The sequence below is a fragment of the Nothoprocta perdicaria genome, unplaced genomic scaffold (genome assembly GCF_003342845.1).
Source record: "Nothoprocta perdicaria isolate Ctin4 unplaced genomic scaffold, notPer1 scaffold_86, whole genome shotgun sequence".
NCBI lineage: Eukaryota > Metazoa > Chordata > Aves > Tinamiformes > Tinamidae > Nothoprocta > Nothoprocta perdicaria.
Window position 1 is genome coordinate 2,186,414 of NW_020456154.1, and position 24,258 is coordinate 2,210,671.

Consider the following 24,258-nt stretch of genomic DNA (forward strand, 5'->3'; position numbering starts at 1 on the left):
AAAAAAAAAAAAAAAGAAAAAAAGAAAAAGAAGAAAAAGAAGAAATGGAGCTAGCATTCTTCAGCTATTCGTCAAGGTAAAGTTTCCGAACACCATGACTTCCTTACAGTCCTTAGACTGTCAAAAGTAGAGCAGTGCAGCTTCAAGCCTAATTTGAACCTACCAGCTTGCTGTGTAATGTAACACTGTGGTCCTTGGCCCACTCCCAGGCTTGTGGCTAGTCTTTTTTCATGTACTTGGATAAGTCCTTGCATCTTTTGCAGTGGCATGCTCCTCCTAGCTGACACTTCATGAGCTTGACTCATAATTTGTTTGATTATTATCCAGTGGCTGGTTGTTAAAAACAAACTGTCAAGCCCGTAGTCTGAAAGTATAGAGTCTAATTAAATACATCCTTTTCTCTGTTTCTAAAACACTATTACAATAATGTCAAGTTGTGATAATCTAGCAAGAGGCTATGAAAAGTGGAGAGGACCACAAGTGTGGACTGACTCTGTGGCTCTGCTCTATGTATCAGCTGAAGTTATGGCCTCATGCCCCAGACTGTTATGCTGCAGTGATTCAAAGATAAAATAAAAATGAAGTGTTGAGAAAAGGAAGACAGAATTCTTCCTTTTCTTTATGTGGGATCTGTTTTTCTACTGATTTCAGTGGGAGTAAGACTTTGTCCCTTCTGTTTGTAACAGCAATGTTATCCTAGATGCAGACATCCTGGGAGAGCTTGGGAGACCACCCCTGCCAGTAGAGCTCAGTGAGCTATGTGTGATGTGGCAGTAGTCCTACAGCTTGGTGGCCTTTCTTCCAGTTGAGTGGCTTCACCTTCCTATGGATCCTTTCCTAAAGCAGCTGACGTGACAGAGGTATTTGCCTCACCAAAGGCCTGGGCCAGCAAACCACTGGCTCAACTGAGGCCAAAGGGCTGGACAACCTCTTACATGTTACCTTTACAATGTGATACTTTGCTGTTGACTGGCAAGAAGTCCACATGTGTAAGAAAAGACAAAGTCATAGGAAGATAAAGCAATAAGTAAAATAAAGCAACAGTCAGATCATGTTGTAGAAAATATATTTAACAAATCCCTTCTATCTTTTTCAAGCTGCTAATGGTTTACATTGCAGTAATTCAGGTACACTTGTTTCCAGCATCTAGTAGTGCAAAGCTCTGACCTCTGATTCCCACACCTTCCCCTCTGTAATTGCATCAGCTTTACTAGTGATGGATGGTTGGCCCTGACTGTCCTCCGCTCCAACAGCTTTTGCCTTTTGCAGTTCAAACAAAAGGCTGTATTGCTGACAGCTTTCGTCCAAATTTTTGAAACATATCCTTGCCAGGGAATAAGTCTATAGGGCTCAGAAAAGGAGACTTTAACACAACATAAAATCCTTTCCCCTCCACCCACTCCTCACTCCCTCTTTCCTTTGTCCTGTTCAATCCTACCCAATTCAGCTTTTCCTTCTGAAGTGGAACAATCTCCCTGTCTCCCTACAGAGCAGCAACTCTGGTTTTCAAGCATTCCCATCCAGGGCTAATATCACAGAGCAGAGAACAGCTATATCTATTTTGCAGGAATAAAAGATACTTATGTGACATAACATCTTTTCACTGGCTATCTGAGGAGGGATATTTTCTGCCCTGCAGAAGGCATATCACTAGCATAACTGGTTTTAAAAAAAAGCATAAAAGATTTCACTGACATAATTTTGAAAAAATTTGCAAATTATATTCCAGTCTTGCTCTTCAGGACTATGTGTCACATGTCTGTAAATACTACATGCAAGAGAATGCAAGATAACAAGGGCAAAGAACCGTCTCAGCTGGACATTTTATGGAGCCCCTAAGGGACTTATAAAATGCCAGCAACCATCTGAAACAATTTCTCAGATCTTCTCAGACCAGTATCCCACCTACTATCCCTGTCCCACCTTCACATTTTCTTCTATGATGAAGGAAGCAATTCTTTTCTTTTCCAGACTCTTTTGTCTTCAATTATCAGTGCAAGGCCATGATCAGAGGAAAATTATCCATAATAAGCAACAGGATCTCCTTACTATGATGAGTTGAGGTTAAAAGCACTTTAGCTAAAGGGAGACAAAACCATTTTCAGTGAGAGAAAGGCCGAAGAGTCTACCTGACTCTTCTGATCAGGTATTTGATGCAACATAATATCATACTCAGGTGTTGGGTTTTTTTTTTATTTATTTTTTATTTCTTCTGTTTTGCCTAGTTTTAAAGAGCTACTTAATCTCCTCCCAGAATTCCTAGCTTCAAATTCTAAGCATTTTCACAGATGCATAGAATAGTTGAGGTTGGCAGGGACCTTTGGAGATCATCTGGTCTACTCCCTGCTCAAGCAGGGTCAGCTAAAGCAGATTGTCAATGATTGTACCTAGCACAGTTTTACACATCCCCAACACTATTATATTTTAGGAGCACACATCCAATCAGAAAGCCATGGAATTGACGCTCCTGAGTGCCCTTTGTATTTCTGAAAGGCTTGTCCAGCAGAGGTTGAGAAAAACTGGAGTAACTTTCTTCTGGATTATTTTTTTTTTTCCTGAATCAGTAGGCTCTTAGTCTGAGTCCAGTTTGCGAAAGCTATTGGAGGTCAGTAATGAGATGTTAAACATGTTCTCTAACTCAGGGCACTTGGAGCTCAGTCCAAAGCCCTAAACGTAGGCTTTCAATACTTCTAGCCATACAAGAAGTTTGCTGAGATCTAATAGATAAGACCAGTGAGACCAAGGAGAACTGTATCCTTCTGGATAAGCAACTGGAACTCTTGCCAGGTACCTTAGATTCAAAATGACTCTCCCTGTACAAGATGTACTCCAGCTTTCTATCTCTCTTATTGATGTTCTACAAAACAGGACACAGTAGCTCAGATGCAGACTCAAGAAGGCCAAGTAACAGTGGAATAATCGCTTCTCTGGAACCTCTGGCTCTGCCCAAGATAGTCACTATTTTCAAAGCAGAAAAAAAAAACAGAAAGAAAAGGAATTTCTGTGGAAGATGAGGACTTGAATATGACCTGAGATCTCAGTCTCACCAGCACCTACCCTGGAGACCAGGCTAGAGTGCACCACAGCTCTTATTTGCACTGTCTGCCTGCTTTTCATTCTCAGTGAAACTGGAACACAAAGGTAAGAGAATCATATGCAATGGATTCTGCTCCTATGTGCTGGCAATAGGCATCTGGATCTAGGTGCTGAAAAGGACCCTATGGGTCCTATGAGCTTTAGCCTGGAAGACCTGCTCCTCCAAAGAGAAGCTAGCAATTCCTACCCCTGCACAACTGGCAAAGGGTTGAAGAGATAGAGATCTGGATCCCTATTTTTTGATTTGCATGGTCTGTGCTCATGCTGGCATGAATCAGCTCTTTGTGACATCTTACCTGTAAATTGGGTGTTTTATTTGTGTAACAGAACAGTCAATGGGCCAGAATTAGACATGTACTACATGCATAGCTACCAAGTGGCTTTACTTACTTTAGGGAAAATGTATGCACTTTGAGCAGACTTCTGTGGAAAGTGTAATGAAGTAGTACTCTGGCCCATTGGATGCTGAGCCAAGAACTAATTATTATTATTATTATTATATTATCTTTTCTATGGGCAATGTGTTAAAGTCGGGGATGAACTACCCATGCCTGAATTAAGTAGCTTGGACTTTTCTGAGATTTTCAGAGTTTGAGAGAATTTAAGAATACTTTCCTACTAAAAGGGCTAAGTTAATAGGAAAGTTGCCACTGAGCTTGCATATTGCTGGGACAAGGTGAGAAAAGCAGAATTTGGGCTCAAGCAATGAACAACAGCTCAGGAATGGTAGTATTCATGCAGCAAATTGCACAAATTGGGTATTCATTTTAATGTTCTAATTGTGGCTGGTTTATTGCTTGGACTTTGGTATTCATGCACATTTTTAAAAACAGAATGAACAGAAAAAAGATTTTTGTTAGTCTTTCTGCTTTTTTTATGTATAAATCCTGTACTGGTACTTCAATGAGATATTCTTACCTCTCATATACAAGATTTATCAGTGTTTTAATTAATCATCAACCAATATCTGACAGGTCATTTTCCATCTTACTACCAATCCGTAGTTGATTAAATGTAAGGTATCCTGCAAGCCAAAGAGCAGTGCTTTCTCTTTTGTGTTATTTTTTAATGAATATAGTAGATATTGTGACAGAATGTGCTTAATATAAAGTACAACAGTGGTAGCAGGGATTTAAAAAATGTATAGACCTGCATCTTCAGAATGGACCTGAAAGTGGTAACTCCCTTAATTAAAAGACAGTAAAAAAGTGTTAACTGGCACATAAAGAGGATTTGTTCATACATAGAGGAAAAAAAAAAAAAAAAAAAAAAAGAAGGGTTGGAAGACCTTAATTTGTTGGTTTGTCAGGAATGGGGTTTGGGGATTGGAGAAAAGGTAGAAGAAAATGATGTAATATATACAAACAGAGCAGATACTGACAGTATTAGATTCTGTGTGATGGGAGCATTATTGTAGAAGCCAAGTAGATTAAAAACGTGAATGTATATGTGTTTGTAAGAAAGGCACAGAAGAAGGAAGCATCTGGAGAGGATAGCAAGCACTAAAGATTTTTGCATGTCTACATAGGAGAAATGATAAATCGAGAAAGCGAAAGAGAAGAATAAAAAAGAATTGAGGACATCAAGAATAAATGACTGTGAAGAAATTGCTTAGAGCTCCTTGACAGTGATTTAACCTACATCTTTCTTCTTTTTTTTGGAATCACAGAGTCCAGAATTTTTGGAATCACAGAGTCCAGTCCCTTCTAACCTCAACRGAATTGAGGTTAGAACAATTCTGTTGAGGTTAGAAGGGACTGGACTCTGTGATTCCAAAAGACTAGATAATCTCTGGAAGTCCCCTCAACAGAATTGTTGAGGTTAGAAGGGACTTCCAGAGATCATCTAGTTCAACCTAACTCAGAGACACCTGCTTCAAGCAGGAAGACACTGAGTCTCTTCTTTCCAGTAAGCCTTGTGTTTCTAGATAGCTTGATATTTTACCATATAATATCTATGACCAGCTATGTCTCACACAATTCTCATGGACATCTTCTCTTCCAACTTTCTTAATAAATCAAATTTCAGCTAGACTGGCTGAGAGACATAAGACTTATCTGAAGGAACATGAGAAGACAGGATATTGAAAGACTCCCTGTGCTCTAGTTGCTGTTAGAAAGGCACTTGTTGAGTTTTCTTCAGTCCTATTAGCTAGCTGATGATGTCCAAAAAGGTGCCTAAAAGCCAAGGAGAAGTACAGAGTGGAAGTTCTGTAAGTGACAGTACTTGTCACAAATATCTGTTCTCCCTACTGTATTTTGATCCTTTCTTGTATTCCATATCACATTTTGACATGATCTGGAGCCTTTCTTAGAGCGGTAATTCCTGGTCTAGTTGGGAATGACTGCTGAAATTATATTTTTAACTGATCTCAGATGATGTTTACCACCTCCAATCTAATATTTTTTACACCTCTTGCAACATTTAGCCCATTCTCTCACTGCTGAAGATTTTAAATAAGGGTCACCCAAGCTGGCACTGACGTTAGTTTTGCTAACTCCCAGTGAAAGGAAAGTGCAGCCTGAAAAACTCAGAACTGATTTCACATTTGTTTGCAGCAGCATGGCATCAAATTGCAGTAGATTGGAAACACAAGGAAGTTCTGTGCCTAGAAGAAAGATGTTGAAGGGATGTTTGGAACTGATAATAACAGAGAAGTTAACTGATGCCAGCAGTGATTATACAGGAGGCTTCCACACAGCGTGCCTGCTTTTCTACAACTCTACTGAGCAAAATTTGGCACTATTCATTGCCAGATGCCCCCCAGCTTCTCTGGCAATCCTTCACAGTTCTGCACACACTGGTAAACACAATATTTTCTTGCTCTGCTGCTTAAAGACATTTATCAAAAAGACATTTTAAATTCCAAAAGTCTGTGATGTATAATATGGAAATGATGCTGCTTGTAAGCTTGGTGCTAATACTTTATCCAGTGCATATTGTCTGACCGTATTGTAATCTGTCAACTTTTACTCCTGATTTGTGTTGTATTTATATTTTTTTCTTGAGCCAAAATGTAAATAAACAGAAATGAACTGTCCAGATAGGTTAGATCAAACTAGTTTATGTTTTTACTAGGAGAATGATCCCAAAATATTTTTTTTCTATACTGAACAAGCATTTTAGACGAAAGGCAAAATTCCTTTCACATTAGGTATATAACTGGGTATAATCAATTCCTATCACATTAGTGATATTCCTTCTCATGTTACTATCCTTCACTATCATTTTTTAATCTCTGCAGCAAAATAAAACTGAATATCAGAGGTGGGAAAACAACTTTATTTTCAAGTAACAGAACTGAACTATGTGTAAGAAAGTCTAATCAACAGAACTGTGCAGGAATTTTGTAATCTGATGTTTTCTCATTAGAAAGTGCAGATTTGACTATAGTCCAACAGCGACAGATGAAAAGACAGAGAAACAAAAGCAAAAAACCCAAAATAACAAAAAAAAGAAAAAAAGAAAAAAAAACAGAAAAAGACAGATGTTACCATAAGCTCAAAGTTTTCTAGTTAAAAAGGTTTTAACTGTAGTATTTGAATATTTTGTTTTGCAATAACTCTTTATTTGCTTATTACCTTGAAAAGGCAACAAAAACATGATAATGATATAACTAAATATCAATAGATTATTATGCTTTAAATATTCATCGTATATTTGCTGTATTAAGGTTTAAAAATATTCAGAACGAAAATGAGGCTTCATAATGCTATCCAAAATAGCTTTGACAAAAATAAAAATAAAAACCCTGAATTCATTTTAAATAACACTTTAGTTTCTTGCTTGAAATTAAGGAAACAAAAAAAAATTCAAGAGAACAAACAACACAATAGTATTGTGAAATATTTTCAGAAACAGACAATTTCCATCTTGCCCAGCATTTTTTACCAGTGAAATTTACCACCAAAGCTTCTTGAAAGAAAATAAAGGCACCATAATTACTAGTGGATTAGATAGGATTTACTTTTTGTTGTTCGCACAAATACCATGTGGATCCAATCAAAACTTTGATCTTAAGGCTCCAAACTTTATCATTCAGAATAACTTAAATGATGTAGATTTAGGTTATTTATTTTTTTTTAATTTCTGAAACAATATCAGCTGCCTGTAGAAATTAGATAAAACTGCAGGGAGTAAATTCTGAGTGGTTACAGCCATAAATATGAACTCTCTGAGGAAAAGTAGTAGGTGACTTCTACTTTAGCAGAAATACTTCTACTTTTTTTTTTTCTGTGCTATTTCTGTTAAAATGAGTGTATATCTGTGCTATTGTGGATGCTGAAGACTTCGCTTGCAGTTGCCAGCTGGTTCAGAGCTATCTGGACTTCTCCTGCATCCCCCTTAGCTTACAGGCCTTTTAACACTGTAAGTGTGGATGTTAGGAAAGAAAATGGGAAAGATGCAGTTTACTGTCTGAAGTAGCCCTAGGTTAGTAACAGTAGCCAGATCTTAACTAAGCCTGAGGCTGATTTATACTAATGTTATGCTAATCTGTTATACACTCTGTAGTACAAAATGCAAAAACAGTAGTAAGCAGATCTGAAAATATAAACTTCAGTCTGGATTATTATGTCAAATAAGACAAATCACCACAGTAAGCTCACCACATGAAGTACTCTGTTTAAGTCCAAGTTGATTGAATTGAATTTAACTAAGTTAAACTGTATTTGGAAAATTATTCATTCTTTCATGCGTTGTGATTTGCCTGTTATAGGAAAAAGATATTAATCTGTATTTTGAAAACACAGTGTGGACTTTGCTCACCTAATTCTGCAAAGACTGCACTGTGTATTTTCAAAAATTGTTAATGGGGATTCGGAGGCCTCAGTGCTTTCTGTGTTTAATCTTTTCTTTTTTTTTTCTTTCTGTTAATAGCACCTGGACAAGAGGTGTTTAACTCTTCCAGTGACAAGGGAGACCTTTGAATCAAGGAGGTATTTACAGACAGAGTTTGAAATACTAACATCTTTAACTTCTGGGTACCAGAGATGGTTCTAAAAGTACTGACCTTTGTGATAATCGCAGACCTGAAATTTTTCTTTTCTGGTGATATATAAGGCTAGATTCCTCAGTAGTAGCTTATTGCCTAGAGATTTTCTTGTCTGGTAGGCCTATCAACTTTCTACTCTGCCTCAGGTCTAGACTGTTGTAAGGTAATCCAGAGATCTTCTTGCAGGACAGTGTATGCACTGTAGCATGCCTTTCCCATGTGCTCAGCTTGAACTCTTCGCCTTTGATTTTAAAGCAGTCAAACCAGCCAAGAGGCACTACAGAGCCTCCTACTCCTCTGAAAGCAAAAGGAAATCAATAACTGCATCCTGAGAGAAACATGTCTTCTCAGCATGGAACAAGTTCTCTGCTTCATTTGTAGGATCTAGCTGTGAGTTTAGATATGCACGTTTGATATATGTGTAATGGCCCAGCTTGCTTCTTTATCTGATACGTTTCTGAGAAGAGGTACCAAAAAACAATAGTACAGACTTTTCCCTCTAAAATAAACCTAGCTTGTTAAGCAATAGGAACCTGAAGGAATATAGGGGTATGGGAAAACATTAGAGTTAAAGGAAGTATCATAAAATATCCATGCAGGTCACCAATATCTATACCACCGATGTCTACAGCACTACTGAGTTGTGGGTATTTGCTCTGCAAAACTTGTTTCAGTCCATACAATTAATGATACAGGCACTTGGTATCGATGTCGCTTGTAGCTCTTTCTAGTCTCTCCTTTGCAAGGGAGGACCAGCAAACATCTGTAAATGTATCTTAGGGACAGAGGAGGCCTTCGGGTCATGGGGCCAGTTACCAAGCCCAATGTACCATATTCATTACAGGGAAAGAGATAAAGACAAGCATTTTGGGGAGGAAAAGAAAGCAAACTTTCATAGATTAAAGCTTTAGTAAATTTTAAATGTTGCTGTGCAAAGGTGAAAGTAGTGCAACACGATTTGTGTCTAGAGATGAGTCTTCAATGCTATATACTTAATGCAGAATCTCATTTGATCACAGAGCTGCCTGAATGTTCTTTATTACATGAACTTAGATTAGCTTTCAAGTCTTGTTTTTTTTTTCACCAACATTGATAGTCCTTCAAAACACTTTCTCCAAAGATCCCACAATTTTAAAAGTGCATCCATGGCAGAACAAAGACTCTGAGAGAACAGTGCGGAATAACAATTAAGGGACCGAGATAGCTGAGTGGTAGTGAATTTTAGTCTTGACAACATATAGATGTGATAGATGGTAACATTATTTTGCCAGTGGCTGAAGAAGACAAATACAAAATGACTGCCTAGCATGTCAGAATTAGCACTCACTGCAGAGTGGATATTCTATATAAAAGTAGAGCTAGAGATTTTGATGCCTCTAGGAAAACTCTGAAAAATGCTGCACTTGGGAGTAGTGTTGGTTCTATTTCATAACCCGTTCCTCTACAGCTAGCAGATCTTTTGGAGGGGCTTGGATATGTAGGAAGTGAAAGTGCAAACAGCTATCCTGCTGACTGTTGCATATGTTTTGGAATTGATACCGTCACTCAAAGGTGCCAGAGACTACACTCTGACTTGAGAGGTTCAAAAATACTGATATCATCCTGCTCTCCAGAACAACCTTAAGGACTGATGGTTAATGCCCTGCCAGAAGAATTTTCTTTTGAACATGCTGACTGATCAAAACCTAAAAGTTTCAGAAAAAGAGATAATTTAAGGAAGTTGTTGGGTTGTTGTTTTTAAAGAAGTGTGAAATGTTCCTATGATCTTTCCTTTTATTTTTTTTTTTTTTGCAGTTTTAGTGTCCTGTTATAAAAGACAGAACAGCAGCACAATGTTTTAATGTCCACTGTCACTTGGCTTGCTGTGAAGTAGAAATAATATCTTTTGTTTTGCATGAAATTTTGAAGGTTAAGCCATACGGCTTCAATATATTGTCTTAAAATCACAGTTTTTTGTGGGTTTGGTGTCACCAGAAAACTGTGACAAGAAAGCAAAACATTCACTGCACAGGAGACATTCCTAATAACAAGAGCCACATTAGGAACTAGGTGTTTATGAGTACATGGCACCAACACCAAAAACCTGCTCTAAAATCTAGGAGATTGAGAGTCCTGTGTCAAGTCCAGAACTCATAGTAGCCTTCTCCATGGAGAATAACTAGCTAAAACAGGTTGTGTTTTGCATTTACTTGAAAAAGCTATCACAGAACAGGTGATGACTGATGGAAAAATATTAGCATTTTAAATTTTGTTTAAACCATCTTTTGTGGCTAAATAGGAGTTTCCTTCTCTCTGGTAAAAACTGTGTTACCTTGGATTTGATTCAAGCTTCCTTTGTGTGTTGCTGTATCTTCCACCAACTTTGCCTTTATTTCCTGACAAGGATCAAACAATATGGCTGGTCAGTACAATTTTGTCTCCCAACAAATYAGCTATTGCTTTTCTTTTTCTAGCCTCCTTTCAGCTTTACAGTCTGCTCTATAGGATGCAACTATATGTTGTAATAACAAATGTGTAGAACAGTGGTTCTGTGAATGCTTTTTATTGATTAACTGCTGGTCCTATAAAGCTATTAGAGAAATGAGATATGCCAGAGTAATGGGAGGAGACAACATTATCTCTTTTCCTTTATTAGTCAAAGTACATCTACGGAAATATAATCATGTTTTCTATGAGGATGGGAATGATCAGTCCAGAACAATTAATATCTCTGAAATAATAATGGCATTTTCATCATGTTGGAAAGCATTCCTCAGGCATTGCCTGTTAAGATGTATTCCTAAAGAAGTTGTTATTTCACCATGCAGTTATCCTTAAGGAGAAGGGCAGTGGTTCTCAAGCAAATGCTTCCACAGCTACCTGTAGGCACATAGCCTACAGTTCTGACAGAGTAAAATAAAAACACTATGAAGAAATAAGAATGCAATTTTGTCTAGTGACCAACCTCGTTATTTCAGTACATATCTCAATTAAAGTGTAAAAAGCTTCAGGGGTCCGAGTGTCTTTAGGAAGGCTAGGATCCCAGATACCAGAGTACAAATTCATTGCCTTTACCACTTGGCTCCATCTGAGAAAGAATCAGAAAGGCAGAAGGTAGGGAACACGGATGCTCTTATCAACAATTAGTCTCATTATCATTTTGCTGTGCTTGCTGCAATAGAGGCACATTGTGCATTTGCATAGCCTGCATACTACTTAGCCAAGTCATTTCATAGCAGAAGAAGCAMCTTGCTTGGAATCAGAAGTTAGAAAGTGAAGGACATACATTTTAGGTCTRGCAAAGCAACATTTTATCTGTGCAGCAAGGGCCCAGAGAGAGGTGAGAAGGGCAAGACAAATCTGACGAGCAGAGGAACTGTAAGAGCGGGCAAGGAGAAGGAGAGATAGCACTCAGACAGTTTGAGAAGTAGACAAGACAGAGATAAGGAGCCATATCTATCTAATAGACATTCTTTCGCTAATTCTAATGGAAATTCTATCTCCCAGAGCCTCTCAGTGGAAACCTAATCCACCTCCAAGGGATACATAGCATAGCACAAAGCAGAATTCAGATGACGTCAAGGTCATTTTCATCTCATCAAACACAGCCTGGCACCTTCTTCCTCCTCTCCCTCTGCACTATATTTTTGTGCAGCCTGAGAAGAAGAGAATGAGTTGAATGACAGGTAACATTTTAATAATGCACTAATGCACAATAGAATCCAGGAACAAATCTTCTGCTGAAGAGTTTTATTTTGTTTTTTTGAGCGGGAGAAACTGCTCTGTTGATTGTTTTGGAGATCAAGGAATTGTTTCCTTGATCTCCAAATCAAATCAATTGTCCTGTACAATTTGTTGATTGTTTTGGAGATCAAGGAACCACACTGAAAAAAAAAAAAAAAAAAAAAAAAAAGGAACAACCTGAAATGCAAAGTTTAAAGAACCAGCAGGTGAGTATTCCTAGTTCACCTTTTAATGGTAAACAGTATCCCTGGATGTATATTTCCAATTTATTCTAATATGAAGGTAGATTACATAAACATATGACCAGAAGTATAAACAAGGTCATTATCTTACGTAATGGTGTTCACATTTCAAAGCATCAATGATCACCTCTCAGAATCAGAAGGAAATGTCTTCATTTCTTTTATCAGTTTTGCAGAGCTTCAATTTCCACATTTGTYACTAGGATTATCTATTATAGTCTTTCTCCTCAAGGCTGTACTTTTTCTAATAAAGATGTTTAGCTGTGCTGTTAAAAAGGAAAGATATACTTATCAGGGTGAAAGTGTTTAAGTCCCAGCTTCTGCTCCTGAGAAACAAGTAAATTCAACTCAGTAATATACATCATGAAAAAAATAATAGCTGTCTTCTGGATGGTACTTGTTGTTGTGAGACATATTGAAGAACGCTAGCACAACAGCTTGCAGCCTTATTAGGAACTGGTTTTTAGAGCATTTAGGAGAACTTGCTTTTCCTTCATGGTGTCATATTCAAAAATGATTCCAACTTGCCACTCATATCACTGAAACTCTTCTCATACAGAATGTTTCATTTATCTCCTTTCCGACGTAAAAGCCAAAACTTAGGTATATTTGCTAAGTTGTTCTTGTTGCTGTGTAGAAGGTTCTTGCACTAGGATGAAAACTGTGCCCCTGAAGAAGACCAGCATTTCTAAAGCAGATAAAGCATCCCAATCTTGAATTGACAAACAATAAGTAAGGGACTTCCTTTTTTCCTTTGCTTCAGTAGCTATATCTAARTTCAAGTCCTTACCTTTGTTGCCTAAACTACACTGTAGATATGCTTATTTGCAGCTTCGTACCTAGCTGATTCTGATCTTACCTTGCTGACTTGACTTCTTGAGCTGACTTTGTCACTATGGATTTGCCTGGAAATCCAGGACTCATGACTGATCCTGCTTATCATCACCATACTTGCTCTACTTGCTTTGCTCAGGCATTGCAGGACTATGTCTTGGTCAATGAGGCCACTGTCCTTTGAGTTGTGCTCCTTTGACTCCTGTCTCCCCTTCTTCTAGAGAACAGCTGACTCCTGCTGCTCTCTGACATGTTAGCATAGACATAAGTTTATGCCAAAGACTCTCACATATACTCTCACAATTACTCAAAGACTCTCACAAATACTCAAAAGTTGGATTCTCAAAACACAGCACATTTATTCAAGCTATTGAATTCATAAACAGCACAGTGAAGTGCAGCTCTGCAAACAGCTAGTCCTGCAGCCCTCAGTCTGTGAATCAAACTATCAGAGACTATCCAGTCTCTGCAGCACACTTACCCTTGAATTTGAGTGCCTCATTTCTATGGTGCATGCCTATATCCACATGTTAGTTACACATGGCCACAGACCACTGTTGAATAACTTGTAACCAGCTGCTTCTCTTTAGCCATGACCTCCAGGATCACACAGCCTGGCAGCTATCAAAGCTCTAACAAGAATAATGGATGAGCATTTTGGTCTTGGCAATTTGAATGTATGTGAGGGAGGAGAGGATATTCGCCATTTTATTTAGATTGCTAAGAAGAAACCACAGATATGTAACCACTATATTAGCAGAGAGATCTGTCTTTAGGAAATCTTCTACTGTGAAGGAGTACTTGCAAAGATGATGTGATAGCAGTTTATTACTGTAAGATGAGAACACTGCTGTCTACTGAATTATTTTTAAAAGTGGTCCTTGGTGTGGCTGTAGGAGGATACCAAGCCCACTAAAGCTCAGGTACTCTGTGATTACTTAGTACAGAAAGTGAACACAGATATACCTACATTTTAAACATCCTACAGAGAGATAAATCAGTCCTCCTAGGTCTCTAAGAGATTCCCTCACAATCACAAGCCTTCAGATGATGATCTTTTCTGTCTAAGTGCTACTCATGTTAATTTTGGGTTAAATTTTGGGTTGAATTTTGACTACATTTAAGTTAGAGAAGAACTCCATGACCCAGAGGTCAGTGATGGTTTTCATCCATGCATCTCAGAGACTTGGGGACCGTGGCAGAGCAGCATGCCACATCTGCCCTCTTTACTAAACCACTAGAACCACAGAGTCCTTGAAAATCTGCAGTTGTCAAATGATAAACTGATACACAGTGATAAACACCTGAAGCAGGCACTGAAGTGCTGATAGAAGTGGATACCTCTGCCAAAGCCCTACAATCTTGCTTGTTAATAGCAGAATGAGAAAGGAGACCAATCTTTTGTAACTTGACAACCACCGAATGCACCAGCTGGGCTTTTGTATCTCTGAATCCCTCTGATAAGCAGGCAGAGAGTTAACAGCCTTGTGGGGCCTTATAATCTGTAGTATCCAGAGCTCAGTTCACTCTAAAGACGTAAATGTGAAAAATGCAACACCAGCCTTGTCACAGAATGGTGATTGCAGTAATTTACATATATGATTCTGTGTCAGTGTTAAATACTGAAATTGAAAGTATCTATTCTTCTGTATTTAACTATTCCTTCAGTCAAGACTATTTTCGTGCTCATACCGACATAAACAAGATGGAGGACAAAGAGTTCATTTTCATACCTCATTATCCTGTAGCATTCCCTCTGTATCAAAGTTCATGACCCCTTGTTCTTACAATATTTTCCACACAAATATTTCCAGAAATCTCTACTTTCCTTTCACAGTAATTGCCCACAAAGTAATATTGAGATATTCAGTTATCATACTGTGTCTTCCTTGCTTCCCCCTGTGTTACATATTTCTAAGCCATTTTCTTGGTCCTCCTGGCAGTGGGTCCCTGGAGAATTTCTCCAATCAAGTGGTGACTTTCAAGACTGTGGCTCATTCCTGAGATCTTTCTTCAATATGGCCCTGTCAGTTCTACAAAGCAGTCACATGGAACATGCAATGGAATCACAGCAATCTGCTACTTCTCCTTTGGGGGGCATCACTCTTCATAGAGGATCCTTGGGTTTAATCAAATGGGTGGATGTACTACCAAATACACTGAGATGGAATGGGAATGATAAAACTGCATTTTTTTTTTCTTATAAAACTTTCTTGTCAAGAACATTTTCTCTGGAGATTATCAGTGATCTTCACATACTACTATTGCAAGCTAGTTGAAGTACCTGTAGGAGATCTCCTGCTTCTCAGTCAGGATGCAGCCTCCTTCCCTGGAGCAGCCACAGCAGACACTGGCCACAAAGAGTAAGCATCTGTCTCATGAGTGGAAAGAAACTTCATAGAAACAGGATAAATGTGAAGTAAGTATAGCGTGTAATAAATAATGAGAATTCAAGTGTTGAGCTATCCTACTGCGAACAACAGCATCTGTGAATTTGATGACTTCACACTCAAGAAGGTGCAGACTGGGGACAAGTTATGTATTCCCATGAAGAGTAGTGCTCATCCCTAGCAACATACACATTTCCTTTACACAAATCAGAATGCAAGTGCTCCAGTACTGCTCTAAATCACAGTAGTTTCAGACAGTTTTGAAATATGTGGGAAAGTAGGTGCTCAGCTTCCCTACACCACTATCTCTGCATATTCTCGCTGTGTGGAAGGAAGGTTGAGGGACAAATTCCCAAACTGTGCAAGGAGACATCATTATCACTCCAAGATGATTTTAGGTCACATCATTACGGCAGTGGGAATACCTGGATCTAGAGCCAAGAATCTATATGTTAATCTCTGTTGAAAGATAGGATGGCAGACCCGATGACTCTATTGTCTGCTCCACTCATGAAAGACTAATATTCCTCTGAGAGCGATCAGCTTAGCTAATAAGAAGAGAAAAACAACTATAATTAATAGAAATCACAGCTTAGAAAAAGATACAGAGAGGGGACCATGTTGATAGCTTATAACTTAACAGACTCATCAACACTTAATTAACAAAAGAAATATTGCAAAGTTAAATGTATTTACAGCACCAAGAGGAAATTTCACCACAAAACCCATCCTATCTGAATTCATTCCTATTTGTAGTGATAACACTGGGATATTTAATGGGTGAGGTGTGAATTAATCCAACCTAAAGCATACCTCGATCCCATATCCTATGCCTTTAATTATATTTCATAAATATACACGAAAGGAGACATTTAAGACACTACATTCTGTTGTTATGGCAACTGATACTCCAAAACTGATGATAAAAATAAGCAAAGGGAAGCTATATAAGAATAAATGCATCATGTTGTTATAGCAACGTTTTAATTCCAAAGAAGCTGGAGTGAGTATGGTAAGCATTGCTGGGAGCCTGTTCCCAGGTGCAACTGGCATCTTTTATTGAAAACATGTCATAGAAAAGTGTACTATATACTGCATATTCCTTTATATTCAACATTCTCATAATTAGGGGATACATTCTCCTTAGGACAATACTAAATTGGTAAAAATAAACAAAATATGGGTTTAGATCTGGCCTGTCAATTTACAGGATTTCTGTACTTTGACATTTGTAGTGTTTTGAGTTTGAATTGCTCTATCCTCTTCTCTTCTCTTCTCTTCTCTTCTCTTCTCTTCTCTTCTCTTCTCTTCTCTTCTCTTCTCTTCTCTTCTCTTCTCTTCTCTTCTCTTCTTCTGTTTCTCTCTTTTACACACACACTCACAAAGGATCTGCAAGACTTGTATTAAAATCATGGGATTCTCCTGGGAACAAATATGAATATACTACTATGTTATATTTTACTTACACCTAAGTGCCAGTCAGTTTGTATCTTTTCCCTCATTATTTTCTTCCATTTCTCCTGGCTGTTTCTTTTTTCCACTTCTCCCATAGTTGTACTGAACCTGAGATAGCTAGTGATTTTATGTTTGGCAGAGGTGAAACTAAACTTATAGGAATCTTCAGCTGTAAAGATCTTTTAGACATTTTTTTAACAAATCTGGCCTCTTTGCTGATTTAACTCAGTGCATGCAAGGAACGAGTGGTGAAAATGCAGCACTGAAGGGAAAATTTGAGTGAGAACACTGAAGCAATAGTTGCACTTAAATATATAATGAGACATCAGCCAATTTATACATGAACACTCTGAAAACACCCATTAACAAAGAAGTGATAAAAAATAATGTTTGCAGAGTGCTCCTCGGAAAGAAACCAGAGGGCCAATATATTTTTGCTTACTGCAAACTTCAGAAAAAAGATGTATAAAGCTGCTGTGAGGAGAAAATTAGGGTCCATTGTCTTCTCTTATCTCCCATTCCTGCAGGGCATGGATATACTAGGAGAGTGGGAAGCAAARGAGTTTGTTGCATCCTATTCATTGTGCCCAGCAGACTACAGGCACTTCTAGGCTGCATGATCTAGTCAAAGCTCAGCAGTACCATCCTTTTTGCTTTTAGCTGGGAGAATGTCCATTTCTGTTCCATTAGACACCATACAATTGCTTGATTTCCCCATGCAAATGAATGCTTATTCTCTTTTCTATCTTTTTGTTGTTGTTGATGGAGCAGGATGCTCATCTCCAGAGAGAGGAGGTAGCGAATGAAGATGTGTTTTCAATCCAGCCTTTTCAGTTGGTTGCCCTGGACATCATCATCACTTAAAAGCACAGGAGCAGTCCAGCATGCACACATGCATGCAACAACATATGCTATGTGCAGCATATAATCTATTTTCTCTGTGAAGACTGGAGGTTAAATCTGATTCAGGAAGCAAACTGAATAATCTCGGCATTTTCAGTGCAGCCTACAAAGTAAATTATCCCCTTTAGCACAGGGGGAATAGGACAACAAGTCTTCCACAGCTTTGGTTGATAGGTGAAGCAGCTGCAGGTCTATCATTAAGGCATGTGGTAGAACTCCAGGAATGGAGAAGACTGCTCTGGACTCCTTGAGATGACAGACTGTGATAGCACAAAGATTTCCTTACTCTGTGTTAGGGGTGGGATTAACCTTTTCTGAGTTTTGCTGTTGAAACATAATGTTTTGCAAACTATGTCTAGGCTCTTCAATGGGTCTTTCTTTCCTCTTGTCCTGGAAACTTTTTGCAAATGGAGAAAGCCATCTCTAGAGGTGCTGATCTTTAATTCCTGAAGAGAAAACTGAAAGAAGTGGGCAAGACACCCTGTTTCTGAACAGCTGAAATTAGCTGTGTAAGATCTAACCCATAAAATTCAAATGGTGCACACATGCTATCTGGACCTCATTGAAAGGGCCTCCTCCATCAGATGGAGAAGGAGAATGGTTTCAAAAGTGACCTCTGGCTGTCAAAATCAATACCATGAAATACTGTGATGGCACCTTTGCTGGATGAAGGTACAGGTCAGCTTTGAGGCAACTTTAGTAGTGCTTGTGGTTTTCAGAGGGTCCATGAAGCTCATGAGGATCCTGCATGGTACCTCTGGAGACATGTAGGGTGTGCACAGCATGCAGGGGTACAGAAGCAATCAGTAAGGCTGTTTGCTGAAGTACAGAGTATAACCTGAATGCTGACCTGAACAAGGATTAGCGAGTAGCTGCTCCAGTGTCTGGAATCATTGCAAAAAGAAACACTCTCCTGTCTCACAATGAAAAGTAATTGAAATTTTTAACTCTCTAATCTAATCTAAGATCTAATGATCTCTCCCTCTGCCTTTCTCTCCCTTTACCTTTTTTTTTTTTTTTTTTTTAACATTAGCAAGGACATTTCCATGGGAAATTATTTCTCATCAAATCTGAAGGTAGAAGATATATCTATCAGCAAACAATAAATGAAAACTAAGTAGTGGCAACCAGCATTTGTTTAGATGTGGAAGTGGTTCATTTTTTTCAGTAAAAGCCCTAACCTATGTGATTTAATCCAGGTTTGTTCTTTTTCTATCACAAAATATATGGGTAGAAAACACATTTACCAATCATTTCTCATTCTTGCTCTTGCATCTTTATGGCTGTGATTCATTGACTGTCACATAAGCTTCTCCGTCAGTTCCAGACAACAGTGTTTTTCCATCTTCCTGATTTTTTCTGTCTGCTGTTCTTCTTCCCCTTTTTTTCTCATCTCACCCAAAACTTTCATCAATGCCAAAGCCCATCTTCCCCCAAGTCATCACTTAAGAAGCATGTGGGACTGCTCTCATATTTGCCAGCCCCATGCAGAGATATTGGAAACCCTAAGGTATCTAAAAAGATGTTCATGCCTAGAAAGCTGAATCCCTTCTCAAAGTCAATAGGACAATAACACTCTCCTTACAAAAATATGCATTTCTGGGTGCTCATCCTTTGTACAGATGGGAATGATTCTACCCCACTGCAGTACTTCATTACAGATTTATTCTTGTTAGGAAACATATTACTAAAGCAATTGAGTAATAAAAATGATATACCTAACCAAAAATAGCTAAATCATAACTGATACCGAATATGGGACTTGTCAGTATGTCAGTGGTGGAAGCAGTGTCTGTATTTCAACCTGCACCAAGAATATGGACACATAAATGTGCTCATTTGACTGAGTTTAGCTCCAAGATCTAGACAGATTTCACAGAAGAAGAAAGGGATTCCTCTTTCCCTCTCATTCCTTTGTGTGGGCAGATACTTCCGCATCTGGAAATATAAGGCAAGGTTAATGTTTAATTATTAGGACTACTCTTTATGTGTCTGTTTGTTTACTAAAATCTTGAAATGCCTCTGCTGAGCACAGTCTTTACTCTCAGAGCCACTGAATATATTAAATCAAAACAAGACACTTCTCTCTAATCAGAGATGAAAGACTGGTTACAGAAAACAAATAGGTTATTATTTTGTCATAATGGAGTTTAATATTCATATTGCTGGATTTAAAATCAACAACAACAACAACAGCAGCAACAAAAACTTAAGGGAAGAAAAACAAGTATGTCCTAAATGGTTAATGATCCTCGGGCAAGCAATCTGTCCAAAAAAGGAAAGATTTCTTTGCCAATCTGACAACTGATCTATAATCTTGTTCTGCCTGGTTAGTGTTCCCACCTCCTCCCAGATATGCCTTGTAGGGCTCCTAGGAAACTTCATAGAAATACTGAATTGTCTCCTTTTCACTCTTTCTGCAAGCTATTGGCAAAACAGGGTAGCTGAGCACTCCTTGCATAGTTAGCTATAGCCTTTCAGCAACAAGGTCATCATTTCCAAACTGACTATAGGTACACATACATTCTTAGCTACATTCTAGGAGCACAAGCTGAACTGCTGAAGGATGGAGACCTACAGAGGACCTTGGGAAACCCATGCCCAGTTTATCTTTCCACCACTTCTATTAATTCTTCTAACGTTATATTTTGGGGTTTTTTTTTTTCTGAATGAATCTGACAAGTGTGATTGCAGGATCCACTGCAGAATCACTACACCAGTGCAATGTCCTTCTGCACAGTGGTGACACTTCTCTGGAGTGACATGGCTTCAGGATGACTTAATATGGGTGAACCAGAACAAAAAGAAGAGAGAGAAAGGGCAAGGGCATCATCTTTAGGGAGATACAGGAAAGACTTTTGCTTATGACAAAGCTAAAATATCAATTTGAAGCAAACAGGATATAAGTCATTTTATTTTAGTTTTTCTCTGGCATATTTATGAAGATCATTTCTTCCTACCTGCATCTGTGTCACTTGCATCCAATTTCTCCTGATTTGTCCTGCCGCTAGGGTAGCAATTAGCTTTTATTACAGAGTTTATTGTTTATGTCTTTCCCTCAGCATTCCAGTGGGCTTCTGAGAATGAGTTGAAAGATCTGTAATGTATGTGTTCATATATTTCTGCCCTCTTCTGGAGAAGATACTACTAAAAGTAATAGACAACCTATTTATTTCTATTTTTTCCTATTAGATCGTTTCAATCATTAGTGTTGAACATGAGAAGATTTAATTGAAATTGGTATTTTCCACTGTAATTGAATGACAGCTGTGACAACTGCTGCTTCCAGAGGAGGAGTAAAACTCAAACTACAGGTGTATTTGTGGTGGATTTAAACAGCCCACTGTTTGAGCTCCTAAACTTCTTTTTACTGAAAGAGTGATGGGTATGACAGAGTGAAGGATCACCTTGTATGTGACCTATTTCTTTTATTTTTTCTAACCATCACAAGGCAATACAGGAGCCAGGATCCTGTGCCAAAGAAATCTCTGCTTGATCTGTTCCAGAATAGCAGTTCTTTAAATTATCAGATTCAGCAGCTGTCCTAGAGAGGATTCATTACAGTGGATGTGGAAAATACCACTCAGTCATGATGAAAAGAGAGGCCTGGACTAAAGCTTGAAGACTTCTGAAGTTCCACAAACCAATAATAAGTAAAATGAGTCTAAAATCTCTTTGTGAGTTTCTTCTGGCATTACCTCTGTGAGCAAAGCTCTGCTGGTAATTTTCTTTAATGTAGGCGGCAGCTGTGTCCTAGCTGCCTACATTAAAACAGAGGTTCTCAGACTGCATCCCACAGAGCATGAAGGACTTGTTGCCAACAGTATCTGCCTACTTGCATGGTTCAGACTCCTCTTCATTTAGAAGTAGAATATGTTTTCATTTAGAAATAGTTCTACATACCTATAAGTGCACTTGTAACAGTGCTGTACATGCAATTGCTGTCGTTGGCACGGGAATGTCATATGTCTTGGTTAATAAAAAAGGCACAAGGTATGCGATTGTGGATAGCAGTAGTGATAATCCACAAAAGCTCTAGATTAAAAAAAACTACTAACAACAAACAAACAGCAACAGCAAACTTCAATATCAAATCAGAGAATTCCTGCTTTAAGGACATCATAATCAGGAGTCAGTGACCTGAAAAGATTAAGCATAAGCAGCTGTGAGTGCAAATCCCTTTTGAGTTGCTAGATGTCAGATAGGCCTAATAAATGTGCTAGGGTCATTAATTTTCATGCTAATAATGTTTTTAAATTGTTGTGCTTTTTCATATATAGTATTTGGCTTTCAAAACTGAAAGTCTTCTTTTAAAGGATACTCTTTTTGAAAAAAAAGTAGCCAGTTAGTCCATGATTCACAGCTCAGCTTCACTCAGTTCACTCAGTTAAAAGGAGAAAAAGTAGACATGATTTTCCAAATTCATGAAAGGGACTTCAGAGGGAACCTACATACATCTCTGTGTCTTATGCATGTCTACCAAAACAGTACATGCTTTACTTCCAGCTGTATATATCCAGTAGGCTTGGTGCAAATTCTTCCCACTGAAGTCTTCTGTTGCCTTACATAGACCTATATGTGCACTATTACCAACTTCATTAGAGAGACATTCAGCACCACCTAAAATGTAGAAGCACAAGCATGCTCTCAAATACTCCTTATCCTGAGATTTCTTGGATGTGGTTTCAGCTTCCCTTGGAAAGTTTGGATCAAGCTTCTAGGATATGTCAGCTGCCTTTAGCTCCAACAGGTCTATTTGCAGATCAAGAATTACCAGGACATAGGAATATCTCACCATGTCTGGTTTCTCTGTCTCTCTCTGGGTCCTACACAATGAGAAGACATACTGTGAAAATGAGAGAGACGCCTCTATAGCACTGAGGGCCGGATCCACAAGACTGAAGGATTACAAGAAAACACAGGGGAAAATGAGCTGGCCCAAAATCAAAATATTGTGAATTTGAGAGTCACATTTTTATTATTTTTGCTGTTGGGGACAAGGATTGTCAACAAATGCTTATAGAATTGATGATTCCATGAAAAATAAAAAGCACTCATATGTTTTAAATGTTGTTTTTCAGTAAACATCAATCAGAGAGTAGCTGAATTTGAAAGGAGCATGAAYGACGTGATGTTTTATTCTCTATTGCCATTGGTCTTTCTACTGACTTCAGAAGCTTGAGTTACGGCTTATCTTTAAGAACAAGGATAAAACCTTTGCTTCACTGCAGTCAGTGGGATCTTTACTGCTGAACTGAGTGGGCCTAGTCTCTCTTCTGACAGAGTTAGTAAGACTCTCCTTGAGCCTTAAGTACCTGAGTTTCAAATCAGACTGAATGGATAGGTAGAAAAAAAAAAAAAAAAAAAGATATTGCAGTCTTTCATCCAAAATATGTGAAGAGATAAGACCATTCCCTCTCCTCTCACATCAAGCCTGAGCCTCTCAGCGCAGTCTGTAATCAAACCTCCAAGGATGTCAGTTATCATCAACTCATGCAGCTCTCCAGTCTGGAATAGATCGAAGAACCCTAGATGTTGATCATAATGCAGGCTTGCCAAAGGATGAGTATTTAGCATGGAGCAGCATCCTTAGCACACTCCAGATGGCTCTTTGAAGAGCTTTTATTATGCTTTGTTCTATGGCAACAACAGCTCTCAATGGCATTTTTGTTTTGTTTTGTTATCAGGCTCTAGAGAGCAGGAAGCACATGTTTCTGCTGTGTTCCTCATATATACAGTTCAACTACCACCCTGTCACCCTCTTGTTCCCAGTGCAATGTGCTAAACACACTATTAACAGATGGCTATTACAGGATCAGAGAGAAATAGCTCTGGAGTTCAGCAGCCCTAAGGGGTAACAAATGGTCCCAGCAGGAAAATSTCAACTGAGCTTTATTTTCTTGGTGTAGCCAGACTCTTTTCAACCTACAAGTGAACTGCAGCCTCAGCAAATGCATGGTCTCCTCACAGCAGGGGGCTTCCACATTTTACTTTGAGTCTGGGTTTGCATCATCAAGTCTACTAAAAGCAGTTATAGGTTATTCTAGCAGTTCTGAGCACGCTGGCATGCAATCAAACTGCATTAAGTTTTAATGCACGCTCCCTGGGATTTTTATGCTCTAGTCCACTGGAATTTCTTAATATATCTAGAAATGGGCCCACGTCTGAACCCACATACAGATACAGCAACAATCCAAGGACTTACTGCTTTCAAAGCCTCCAAAGTAGCACTCAATTTGGCAACAACTCACAAATATTCCTACTATCAGTATGAACCTCTATGAGATTTCAGCAACAACACAGACACTTGCTTTATTTGTGCATTACGAATTGCCCTCAATCTGTCCTTTGCCAATTCAGGAGCTATTTCTGTGAAGCCACTTGAGGGCAAAATGGCTCACYGACTTGGGCACAATGGGACGGTAGGGGAGCAAAGAAAGATGATGACCCACACCAAATAATAAAGATTTGCACTAGATTAAGAAGGGCCATATTTGACCTTTGGGCCACAGGTTGATCAACTTTACACTAAACTGTAAAGTCTTTTTTCCCAAAAGCCTGTTGTAAACTATAGTCAGAGTAGCATTGCCTTACCATTTGTTTGCACATCTGTCAATAACTA